The sequence below is a fragment of the Hypanus sabinus genome, chromosome 6 (genome assembly GCF_030144855.1).
Source record: "Hypanus sabinus isolate sHypSab1 chromosome 6, sHypSab1.hap1, whole genome shotgun sequence".
Classification (NCBI taxonomy): domain Eukaryota; kingdom Metazoa; phylum Chordata; class Chondrichthyes; order Myliobatiformes; family Dasyatidae; genus Hypanus; species Hypanus sabinus.
In genome coordinates this window covers 178,178,070-178,190,262 of record NC_082711.1, presented here as the reverse complement: position 1 = coordinate 178,190,262, position 12,193 = coordinate 178,178,070, and positions in this window count along the sequence as shown.

The following is a 12,193-nucleotide window of genomic DNA, read 5'->3' as shown; positions in this document are numbered from 1 at the left end:
TCCGGGAATGAAGAATTCTTCACGTTACAGATAGCTGCCCTGCTTGCTGTGAATTCCCCCGCCCCCCCACCCCTGTGAAATTCAGCGTGAAAGTGTCAGACATGCCAGAGAAAATGTTGTTTCGCGTTTGGGTTCCAGTTGTTTCCCGTTAACGGTAAACCAAAGACTCAGCGACTTTCAGCCTGGCCATGACCGGGGACATTTTGGGGTCATGGTTTAAAAGATAGAAATATTTCAGCTTACTGATTTCCTGGTGCTCCGGCACTCAGAACATCCCAGAGATCGTGGGAGACTGGAAACGCGTTCAACGTGGCAATGAAAAATAATACAGCGGGCAGATCCCTCAATACCGCCTCCTCCAGTAGTGACAAACCCTCCGTCCCGACCCCTCAGATTTCTCAGCACCGCCTCCTCCAGTAGTGACAATCCCTCCGTCCTCACCCCTCAGATTTCTCAGCACCGCCTCCTCCAGTAGTGACAATCCCTCCGTTCTCACCCCTCAGATTTTTCAGTACCGCTTCCTCCAACAATGTGACAATCCCTCCAGTCCTCACCCCTCAGGTCTGCAGCACTCCATTCGTGTGTGTGTGTGAGAGAGAGAGAGAGAGAGAGAGAGAGCCGTCCCCCTGTGAAAGTCTGTGTGAGTGAGTGAGAGCGAGTGTGCGCGAGTGTGTGTGTGTGTGTGTGTGTGTGTGTGTGTGTGTGTGTGTGTGAGTGTGTGTGTGTGTGTGAGTGTGTGTGTGTGAGTGTGTGTGTGAGTGTGTGAGTGTGTGTGTGTGTGAGTGTGTGTGTGTGTGTGTGAGTGTGAGTGTGTGTGTGTGTGTGTGAGTGTGTGTGTGTGTGTGAGTGTGTGTGTGTGAGTGTGTGTGTGAGTGTGTGTATGTGAGTGTGTGTGTGTGTGTGTGAGTGTGTGTGTGTGTGTGTGTGTGAGTGTGTGTGTGTGTGTGTGTGTGTGAGTGTGTGTGTGTGAGTGTGTGTGTGTGTGAGTGTGTGTGTGTGTGTGTGTGTGTGTGAGTGTGTGTGTGTGAGTGTGTGTGTGTGTGTGTGTGTGTGTGAGTGTGTGTGAGTGTGTGTGTGTGTGTGTGAGTGTGAGTGTGTGTGTGTGAGTGTGTGTGTGTGAGTGTGTGTGTGTGAGTGTGTGTGTGTGTGTGTGAGTGTGTGTGTGTGTGTGTGAGTGTGTGTGTGTGAGTGTGTGTGAGTGTGTGTGTGTGTGAGTGTGTGTGTGTGTGTGTGTGTGTGTGAGTGTGTGTGAGTGTGTGTGTGTGTGTGTGTGTGTGAGTGTGTGTGAGTGTGTGTGTGTGTGTGTGTGTGAGTGTGTGTGTGTGTGAGTGAGAGAGAGAGCGAGAGCGAGAATGCCTACAAGAAAATGAATCTCGGAGTAGTATATGGTGACATATACACTCATTGGACCCTTTATTAGGCACGCTGACCTGTACACCTGCTTGTTAATGTAAATATCTAATCATCCAATCATGTGGCAGCAACTCATTGCATAAAAGCTTGCAGAAATGGTCAAGAGGTTCAGTTGCTGTTCATGCCAAACATCAGAATGGGGGAGAAAGGTGAGCTGAGTGATTTTAACTGTGAGATGATTGTTGGTGCCACTTGGGGTAGTCTGGGATGTTCACAGACAACAGTCTCTATTGTTTACACATAATGTTGTGAAAACCAAACACAAAATCTGGTGAGCGGCCATTTTTTGGGTCAAAACGCCTTGTTAATGGGAGAGGTCAGAGGAGAATGGCCGGACGGGTTCAAGCTGACAGGAGGGCGAGAGTAACTCTAATAACCTTGGGTTACAACATTGGTGTAATGTCATGGACAGTCCCAAGCCTGGCTGAGAAAGGAGGATTGTTGGGTATGCAGCTAGCCACCCATAAGATAATAAGACTTATAACCATATAACTATCTTACAATCACAGCACAGAAACAGGCCATCTCGGCCCTCCTAGTCCGTGTCAAACTCTTAATCTCACCTAGTCCCACCTACCCGCACTCAGCCCATAACCCTCCACTCCTTTCCTGTCCATATACCTATCCAATTTTACCTTAAATGACACAACTGAACTGGCCTCTACTACTTCTACAGGAAGCTCATTCCACACAGCTATCACTCTCTGAGTAAAGAACTACCCCCTCGTGTTTCCCTTAAACTTTTGCCCCTAACTCTCAAATCATGTCCTCCAGTTTGAATCTCCCCTGCTCTCAATGGAAACAGCCTATTCACGTCAACTCTATCTATTCCTCTCAAAATTTTAAATACCTCGATCAAATCCCCCCTCAACCTTCTACGCTCCAATGAATAGAGACCTAACTTGTTCAACCTTTCCCTGTAACTTAAGTGCTGAAACCCAGGTAACATCCTAGTAAAGCATCTCTGCACTCTCTCTAATTTATATCTTTCCTATAATTCGGCAACCAGAACTGTACACTATTCTAAATTTGGCCTTACCAATGCCTTGTACAATTTCAACATTACATCCCAACTTCTGTACTCAATGCTCTGATTTATAAAGGCCAGCGTTCCAAAAGCCTTCTTCACCTCCCTATCTCCCTATCTCCCTATCTACCTTCAGGGAACTATGCACTGTTATTCCTAGATCTCTCTGTTCCACTGCATTCCTCAATGCCCTACCATTTACCCTGTATGTTCTATTTGGATTATTCCTGCCAAAATGTAGAACCTCACACTTCTCAGCATTAAACTCCATCTGCTAACATTCAGCCCATTCTTCTAACTGGCAAAATCTCCCTGCAAGCTTTGAAAACCCACCTCATTATCCACAACACCTTCTACCTTAGTATCATCGGCATACTTACTAATCCAATTTACCACCCCATCATCCAGATCATTTATGTATATTACAAACAACATTGGGCCCAAAACAGATCCCTGAGGCACCCCGCTAGTCACCGGTGCAAAGTTAGGCCATTTGGCCCATCAATTCTGCTTCACCATTTAATCATGGCTGATCATTTTTTCCCCTCCTCAGCTTCACTCTTCTGCCTTCTCCCCATAACCTTTGATGCCATGGCCTATCAATTTCTGCCTTAAATACTCTCAACAATCTGCCCTCCACAGCTGCCTGTGGTAACAAATTCCATGAACTCACCACCCTCTGGCTAAAGAAATTTCTCCACATCCCTGTTTCAACAGACACCCCCCCCCCCCCGCCTGATCTGTATCCTCTTGTCCTTGACTCCTCCAACATGGGAAACACCCTTTCCATATCTACTCTGTTCTGGCCATTCAAAACTCAAAAGTTTTCAATGAGATCCCCCTCATCATTCTGAATTCCAGTGAGTACAGACCCAGAGACATCAAATGTTCCTTGTATGATAAACCTTTCCTTCCTGGAATCATCCTTGTTAAACTCCTCTGGACCCTCTCCAATGCCAGCCAATCCTTTCTTAGATGAGAAGCCCAAAACTGTTCACAATACTCAAGGTGAGGCCTCGCCAGTGACTTATAAAGCTTCAGCATTACATCCCTGATTTTATATTCTAGTGTGGCGGCTCATTTCCTAGCGTATGCGAACCGACTCACAATTAGATAGCCTACGGGGGTTTGCGAGCACAGAGCTTTGGAGCCTCTTCGCCATGGGGGGCCGGTTGACAGAGGCTTAAAAGTGAGGCTGAAGTTTTCGAATAAAGTTTTTCCTTCGACTGCAGTTACCGACTCCGTGTCGTAATTTTAGCGCTGTTTGTAGCACACCGCTACAATTGGTGACCCCGACGGTCCAAACGATTTTTGGACCAGAAATGACCGACGCCGCCCCTGTTCATGCGGTTTCGTTGACACTGCCGGGTTTCTGGACACAGCGCCCGGACCTATGGTTCCAGCAAGCCGAAGCCCAATTCCACGTTCGCCGGATCGCCTCAGAAGACACCCGCTACTACTACGTGGTGGGCTCCCTCGACCAGGACACAGCTGCCCAGGTCGCGGAGTTCGTACAGTCGCCCCCGGCAGACGGCAAGTACACGGAATTCAAAGCCCTGCTCCTCAGGACTTTCGGACTCTCACGGCGCGAGTGGGCTGCCCGTTTACTGCACCTGGATGGCTTGGGCGACAGACCTCCATCGGCTTTAATGAACGAGATGCTGTCCCTGGCCGAGGGACACACAGGCCTCATGTTTGAGCAGGCATTCCTGGAGCAGCTGCCCGAGGACATACGCCTGCTGCTGTCCGACGCGGATTTCAGTGACCCCCGGAAGGTGGCAGCCCGGGCGGACTTGCTGTGGAACGCCAAAAAGGTGAGCGGGGCGTCCACCGCACAGATCTCCCAGCCACGCTCCCGGCAGCAAACCAGTCCAGGCCCGGCCGCAGAGCCCGCCAACCCCCGGCCCAATGACCACTGGTGCTTCTACCACCAGCGGTGGGGCGCAGAAGCCCGCTGTTGTCGCCCGCCCTGCAAGTTCCCGGGAAACGCCAGGGCCAGCCGCCGCTGATGGCTACGGCGGCTGGCCATCGGGATAGCCTCCTGTATGTGTGGGATAGCAGGTCGGGACGCCGCTTTTTGGTCGATACTGGGGCTGAGGTCAGCGTTTTACCTCCGACAAGTTACGACACTCGCAGCAGGGCACCGGGTCCCCCCCGAGGGCCGTGAATGGCAGCACAGTAAGGACCTATGGCACCCGTCAGGTGCAGCTACAGTTCGGCCCCAGCCAGTTCACGTGGGACTTCACACTGGCCGCCGTAGCCCAACCGCTTCTGGGTGCGGATTTTTTGCGAGCTCACAGCCTGCTGGTTGACCTGCCCAGGAAGAGACTGGTACACGCCGAGACCTTTCAGACGTTCTCCCTGGGCGCGGCCCAGTTGCCAGCCCCTCACCTCGGCTCCATCATGCTGTCCGACAACGACTTCACCAGGGTCCTGGCGGAGTTCCCATCGGTTCTGGCACCGCAGTTCACAGCAGCCATGCCCAGGCACGGCGTACAGCACCACATCCCGACACAGGGACCACCCCTCCATGCCCGTGCTCGGCGGCTTCCCCCGGACAAGCTCCGACTGGCGAAGGAGGAGTTCCAGAGAATGGAGGAATTGGGGATCATCCGGCGGTCCGACAGCCCCTGGGCTTCCCCCCTGCACATGGTGCCCAAAGCGACGGGGGGCTGGAGACCGTGCGGCGACTACCGCAGGCTGAACGAGGCTACCACACCGGACCGCTACCCTGTGCCGCACATTCAGGACTTTGCGGCAAACCTGCACGGCGCCCGGATCTTCTCCAAGGTCGACCTTGTCCGAGGGTACCATCAAATCCCGATGCATCCTGACGACGTCCCCAAGACGGCTCTCATCACCCCGTTTGGCCTCTTCGAGTTCCTCCGCATGCCGTTCGGCCTGAAGAATGCCGCACAGACGTTCCAGCGGTTAATGGACGCGGTGGGACGGGACCTGGACTTCGCGTTCATCTATTTGGATGACATCCTCATAGCCAGCGGCAGTCGTCAGGAGCATCTGTCCCACCTCCGTCAACTCTGCGCCCGACTGAGTGAGTACGGTCTTACAATCAACCCTGCCAAATGCCAGTTCGGACTTGATACCATTGACTTCCTGGGCCACAGGATTACTAAAGACGGGGCAACCCCTCTGCCCGCTAAGGTAGATGCGGTCCGCCACTTCCCCCGACCCACCACGGTCAAAGGCCTTCAGGAATTCGTAGGTATGGTCAATTTCTACCGCCGCTTCCTCCCTTCAGCTGCCCGGATCATACGCCCCCTGTTCGCCCTGATGTCGGGTCCGAGCAAGGACATTACCTGGGACAAGGAGTCTGCCGCCGCTTTCGTTCAAACGAAGGAAGCTTTGGCTGACGCCGCAATGCTAGTACATCCCAGAATGGACACCCCTACCGCCCTCACAGTGGACGCATCAAACACGGCAGTCGGTGGGGTGCTGGAGCAGCTCATCGCAGGTCGCTGGCAACCCCTGGCGTTTTTCAGCAAACACCTGCGGCCACCCGAGCTCAAGTACAGTGCTTTTGACCGGGAACTGTTGGCGCTCTACCTGGCAATCCGGCATTTCAGGTACTTCCTAGAAGGTCGGCCCTTCACCGCGTTCACGGACCACAAACCGCTTACCTTTGCGTTTACGAAAGCATCCGACCCCTGGTCATCCCGCCAGCAACGCCACCTGTCCTACATCTCTGAATACACAACGGATGTCCGGCACGTCTCGGGTAAGGACAATGTCGTGGCGGATGCGCTCTCTCGCCCTACCGTTCATGCCCTTTCCCAAGGGGTAGACTTTGAGGCACTGGCAGAGGCACAGCAGGTAGATGAGGAGATTCCGAGTTACAGGACTGCAGTCTCTGGTTTGCAGTTCCAGGACCTCCCCGTGGGCCCAGGTGAGAGGACCCTACTCTGTGACGTCGCCACCAACCAGCCCCGTCCGGTCGTCCCCGCAGCCCTGCGGCGACGTGTTTTCGACTCCATTCATAACTTGGCGCATCCCTCCATCCGGACAACTGTCCGGATGGTTTCCAGCAGGTTCGTTTGGCACGGACTCCGCAAACAGGTCAGTGAATGGGCCAGGACGTGCATGCACTGCCAGACGGCCAAGGTTCAGCGGCACACCAAAGCCCCACCGCAGCAGTTCCATCCCACCCACCGGCGTTTCGACCACATTCATGTGGATATCGTGGGCCCCCTGCCAGTGTCGCGCGGAGCGCGTTACCTCCTGACTATCGTGGACCGGTTCACAAGATGGCCAGAGGCGGTCCCGCTCACCGACACCACCTCCGAATCTTGCGCCCGAGCCCTGATCGCCACCTGGATATCCCGCTTTGGTGTACCAGCCCACATTACCTCCGACAGAGGCGCCCAGTTCACCTCCAGCCTGTGGTCAGCTATGGCCAGCCTTTTGGGGACTCAGCTGCACCACACCACTGCCTACCACCCACAGTCGAACGGGCTAGTGGAGCGTTTCCACCGTCACCTGAAGTCGGCCCTCATGGCCCGCCTGCGAGGAGCCAACTGGGCGGACGAGCTTCCCTGGGTCCTTCTCGGCATCCGCACAGCGCCCAAGGACGACCTGCACGCCTCGTCGGCCGAGTTGGTATACGGCGCGCCCCTGGCCGTCCCCGGGGAGTTCCTACCAGCCCCGAGGGGGCAAGAGGAAGAACCCGCTGCAGTCCTGGGCAGACTTCGCGAGAAGCTCGGTAACCTGGCCCCCATCCCCACTTCACAGCATGGGCGGCACCCGACCTGCGTACCCAAAGACCTACGGAACTGTAAGTTTGTGTTTGTACGAAGGGGCGGGCATCGGCCACCGCTGCAGCGGCCATACGAGGGGCCGTTTACGGTGCTCCGGAACAACGGGTCCACGTTCGTGCTGGACGTTGGGGGGAAGGAGGAGGTTTTCACGGTGGACCGCCTCAAGCCGGCCCATGTGGACCTGGCGCAACCGGCCGAGTTTCCGGCGCCTCGGCGCAGAGGCCGACCTCCCAAGCAGGTTCTGGCCCAGGCTGTGGACATTGGGGGGTGTATCGCCGGTTCTGGGGGGGGGTTATGTGGCGGCTCATTTCCTAGCGTATGCGAACCGACTCACAATTAGATAGCCTATGGGGGTTTGCGAGCACAGAGCTTTGGAGCCTCTTCGCCATGGGGGGCCGGTTGACAGAGGCTTAAAAGTGAGGCTGAAGTTTTCGAATAAAGTTTTTCCTTCGACTGCAGTTACCGACTCCGTGTCGTAATTTTAGCGCTGTTTGTAGCACACCGCTACACTAGAACTTTTGAAATAAATGCTAACATTGCATTTGCCTTCCTCACCCACCATCTCTACCTGCAGGTTAACCTTTAGGGTGTTCTGCACAAGGACTCCCAAGTCCCTTTGCATCTCAGATTTTTGGATTCTCTCCCCATTTAGAAAATAGCCTGCAAATTTATTTCTTCTACAAAAATGCATAAGCATGAATTTTCCAACATTGTATTTCACTTGCTACTTACTTGCCCATTCTCCTAATCTGTCTAAGTCCTTGTGCAGTCTCCCTGTTTCCTCAATATTATCTACCCCTCCACCATCTTTATATAATCTGCAAATTTGGAAACAAAATTTTCTACCCCATCATCTAAATCATTGATATACGGCATAAAAATAAGTGGTCCCAACACCGACCCCTGCGGAGCACCACTAGTCACTGACAGCCAACCAGAACAGGATCCTTTTATTCCCACTCACTGCCTCCTACCAATCAACCAATGCTCTAACCAGGTCAGTAGCTTCCCTGTAATACCATGGGCTCTTAACTTGGTAAGCAGCCTCATGTGTGGCACCTTGTCAAAGGCCTTCTGAAAGTCCAAATACTGTATACAACATCTGCTACATCCTCTTTATCTATCCTAATCTCCTCAAAGAATTCCAACAGTTTAGTCAGACAAGATTTTCCCTTAAGGAAATCATGCTGACTTCGTCCTATCTTGCTCTGTGTCACCAAGTACTCCATAACCTCATCCTTAACAATTGGCTCCAACATCTCCTCAGCCACTGAGGTCAGACCAACTGGTCTATAACTTCCTTTCTGCTGCTTCCCTCCTTTCTTGAAGAGTGGAGTGTCCCTCCAAAACCCTGTGCTAGAGAAATGAAAACAGAATTCCAGAAACCCATTTCCTATTTGAGAAAGAATCTATGAAGTCATGTGGTGAAAGTGGAAGCCACAGGGCTAACCAACTGTCTATAGACTGCGGGCAGAGGAGCAGTTGAGTCGCTGTTGGTGGTCTGTGCCTCAGTAGACATGATGGACTTCAGGAGAAGAAGACAACAGTGTTGTGCAGAAGAGCTTCTCTGAACACACAACACTTCGAACCTCAATGTGGATGGGTACAGCAGCAGAAGATCTTGAACATACACTCAATGGCCACCTAATTAGATACAGGAGATGCCTAATAAAGTGGCTATTGAGTATACGTCCTCTGATAATAAGTTTCTTTGAATTTTTCAACTCCACCATGGTCAGACCCAAGCCTGACCACAGAATGAGGTAGGTTGAGCACGCGGCTAGCAACCTCATCCAGTAACTGCACAACACTGCAGAAATGCCAACAGGAGCTCCAAAGATCTCATTCCTGGGAGAGGAAGGTTATGACACCAAGAAGATGGGCTACCCCTGGGGACAACTTGAAAGTCTGGCCCAGGACAAAGGAATCTGGTGAGCTGCTGTCAGTGGCCTATGCCTCAGTCAGGGTGACAGACTTAAATAAAAAGTAAGTCAGTACACATATCAATAACAAACCCATTTATCTTTTATTTTTCAATCTTTTTATTAATATCAACATGATAAGATTAGTACATAGATAATGGGATTACAAACTTACAAAATTAAAATGAACATAAAAGGATACACAAGCAATAAGTACATTATAGTTAAGTCTTCCTAAATCATGAATGATACAAATATCATATAAACGAAACCAAAAAAAAAACTAAGTTATCAATACACCCCTGACTTGTGGAGGAGATATTTGCAGGGATAAGTGAAGTCCATGGAGCAGACTTGATAAACGAAAGCTAAGCTGTGGGTATTAAGAGCAATAATGTCAAGGCAAGAAGGGGTGTTTGTATGAAGTGTGATCAGGATAACCTTCTTGAACATGTGTGTGATGATAATGCTGTAATGTTTGCAGTAACCATGGCAGGGGACATTGACCAGCCAACCTGTTCCTTTACCTTGGAGAAGAGCCAGTTTGAATGAGCGAGGACAGATCTGTCCAGGGTACACTGAAATGGGGGGGGGGGGAGATTACACTGGAATTAATCTCCAGCTACACAAGGGAGATGAGGTGGGGGTGGGGGAGCTAAAACTGCAGTAGCTATCTATGACCAAACACATGAAGAGTCAACTAGTGTGGATATAAAATGATGCCAGGTTATCAATCCTGGGGTCACTTTAGGAAGTACAGAGGGAAAGTGAAAAAAACAAGCGAACGAGAGGCAAAGACAGATCACAAGGAAACACTGACCAGGACAGAAAGTACTGTACACGTCTGCACAGCTACAGTGAAAACCGTACTTGTACCAACATCGGACACATAACTTCTGCAAGAAAAACATAAACATAAATCATACAAGAAAGAAAAAAATAAATACATAGGTCCTTTGAAGATAAAATTATAAAGTAATTGAGGAAAGTAAAAATTAAAATTAAAATTATTTTGAACTCCATGGAGCATGTGGGGATGCTGCGATATCCAGGCAATCTTTCTCTTCTTTCTTTCTTTCTTTTTTTCTTTCTTTAGACAAGGGTTAAGGGGGGAGGGTTAAGGGGAGGGGGGGTTAACATTATTTTTTCTCTCTCTTACTTTTTTTATCATTACGTTTATTCTTCGTAATTTTCTAAAAATTTAATAAATAAACAAACAAATAACTAAATAAATAAAAGGAAGAAAAAATTAAAACAAAAAAAACTCAATGTTTTAGGAAAAGCTTCTTCACCTCCACCCTCAGATTTCTGGATGGACAATGAGCCCATGGACACTGTATCATGATTTTTTCTTCTTTGCTCTTTTTTTTGCACTATTTATTTAATATATACACATTTCTTCTTGTAATTTATAGATTTTTTTAATTGTATATTCAAATGTACTGCTGCTGCAAAGTTTGCAGGTGATACTAAACCTGCATGCAAGGCTTATTGAGAAAGTAAGGAGGAGACATTGCTTTGTGGATCCAGAACTGGCTTGCCCACAGAAGGCAGAGTGGTTGTAGACAGGTCATATTCTGCATGGAGGTCGGTGACCAGTGGAGTGCCTCAGAGATCTGTTGTTGGGACCCTTACTCTTTGTGATTTTTATAAATGACCTGGATGAGGAAGTGGAGGGATGGGTTAGTAAGTTTGTTGATGACACAAAGGTTGGAGGTGTTGTGGATAGTGTGGAGGGCTGTCAGAGGTTACTGCGGGACATTGATAGGATGCAAAACTAGGCTGAGAAGTGGCAGATGGAGCTCAACCCAGATAAGTGTGAAGTGGTTCATTTTGATAGGTCAAATATGATGACAGAATACAGTTTTAATGGTAAGACTCTTGGCAGTGTGGAGGATCAGAGGGATCTTGGGGTCCGAGTCCATAGGACTCTCAAAGCAGCTGCGCAGGTTGACTCTGTGGTTAAGAAGGTGTCTGGTGTATTGGCCTTCATCAACCGTGGAATTGAATTTAGGAGACGAGAGGTAATGCTAAAGCTATATAGGACCCCGGTCAGACCCCACTTGGAGTACAGTGCTTAGTTCTGGTCGCCTCACTACAGGAAGGATGTGGAAGCCATAGAAAGGATGCAGAGGAGTTTTATGAGGATGTTGCCTGGATTGGGGAGCATGCCTGATGAGAATAGGTTGAGTGAACTCAGCCTTTTCTCCTTGGATCGAAGGAGGATGAGAGGTGACCTGATAGAGGTATACAAGATGATGAGAGTATATTAATCGTGTGGATAGTCAGAGGCTTTTTCCCAGGGTTAGAATGGTTGCCACAAGAGGACACAGGTTTAAGGTGCTGGGGAGTAGGTACAGAGGGGATGTCAGGGGTAAGGTTTTTTTATGCAGAGAGTAGTGAGTGTGTGGAATGAGTTGCCGGCAACAGTGGTGAAGGCGGATGCAATAGGGTCTTTTAAGAGGCTTTTAGATAGATAGGTACATGGAGCTTAGTAAAACAGAGGGCTAAAGGTAAGCCTAGTAATTTCTAAGGTAGGGACATGTTGCCTGTATTGTGCTGTGGGTTTTCCATGTTAACCCTGATTCTGAGTGTAGTGCGAGGTGGTCGTAGTGTCGCTGTACTGAGATACTGATTCGAGTGTTGCCACTTGGTTACAGAACTGAATGGTTGCAGGGAAGTGGCATTTCTGGAATTTGGTGGGTGGGACAGCAGTCCAAAACTAAGAAGCAAAGGCCATGTGTGAATACCAGATGAATGCTTTACGTGATTGCGTAGAGCCTAGAGCACTATGCACGGTGCGGACCCTCTGACACAACTCTCCATTTTCCTTTCATCCGTATTTCTATCCAGGAGTCTCTTAAATGCCCCGAATGCACCTACCACTAACAGCACGGGCAGAGGGGGAGATGAGGGTCACCCGGGGCCATGTGTGGACCTCCCTACCAGCTGCTTGTCCCTTCTATGTGCTCTCCAAGGTGCTTGGATCGGGGGTCGCTCCTGCCATCTGGTTGACCATACAGGAATTCAACAGACCTGAGAGTTTGTCAAGAGACGAT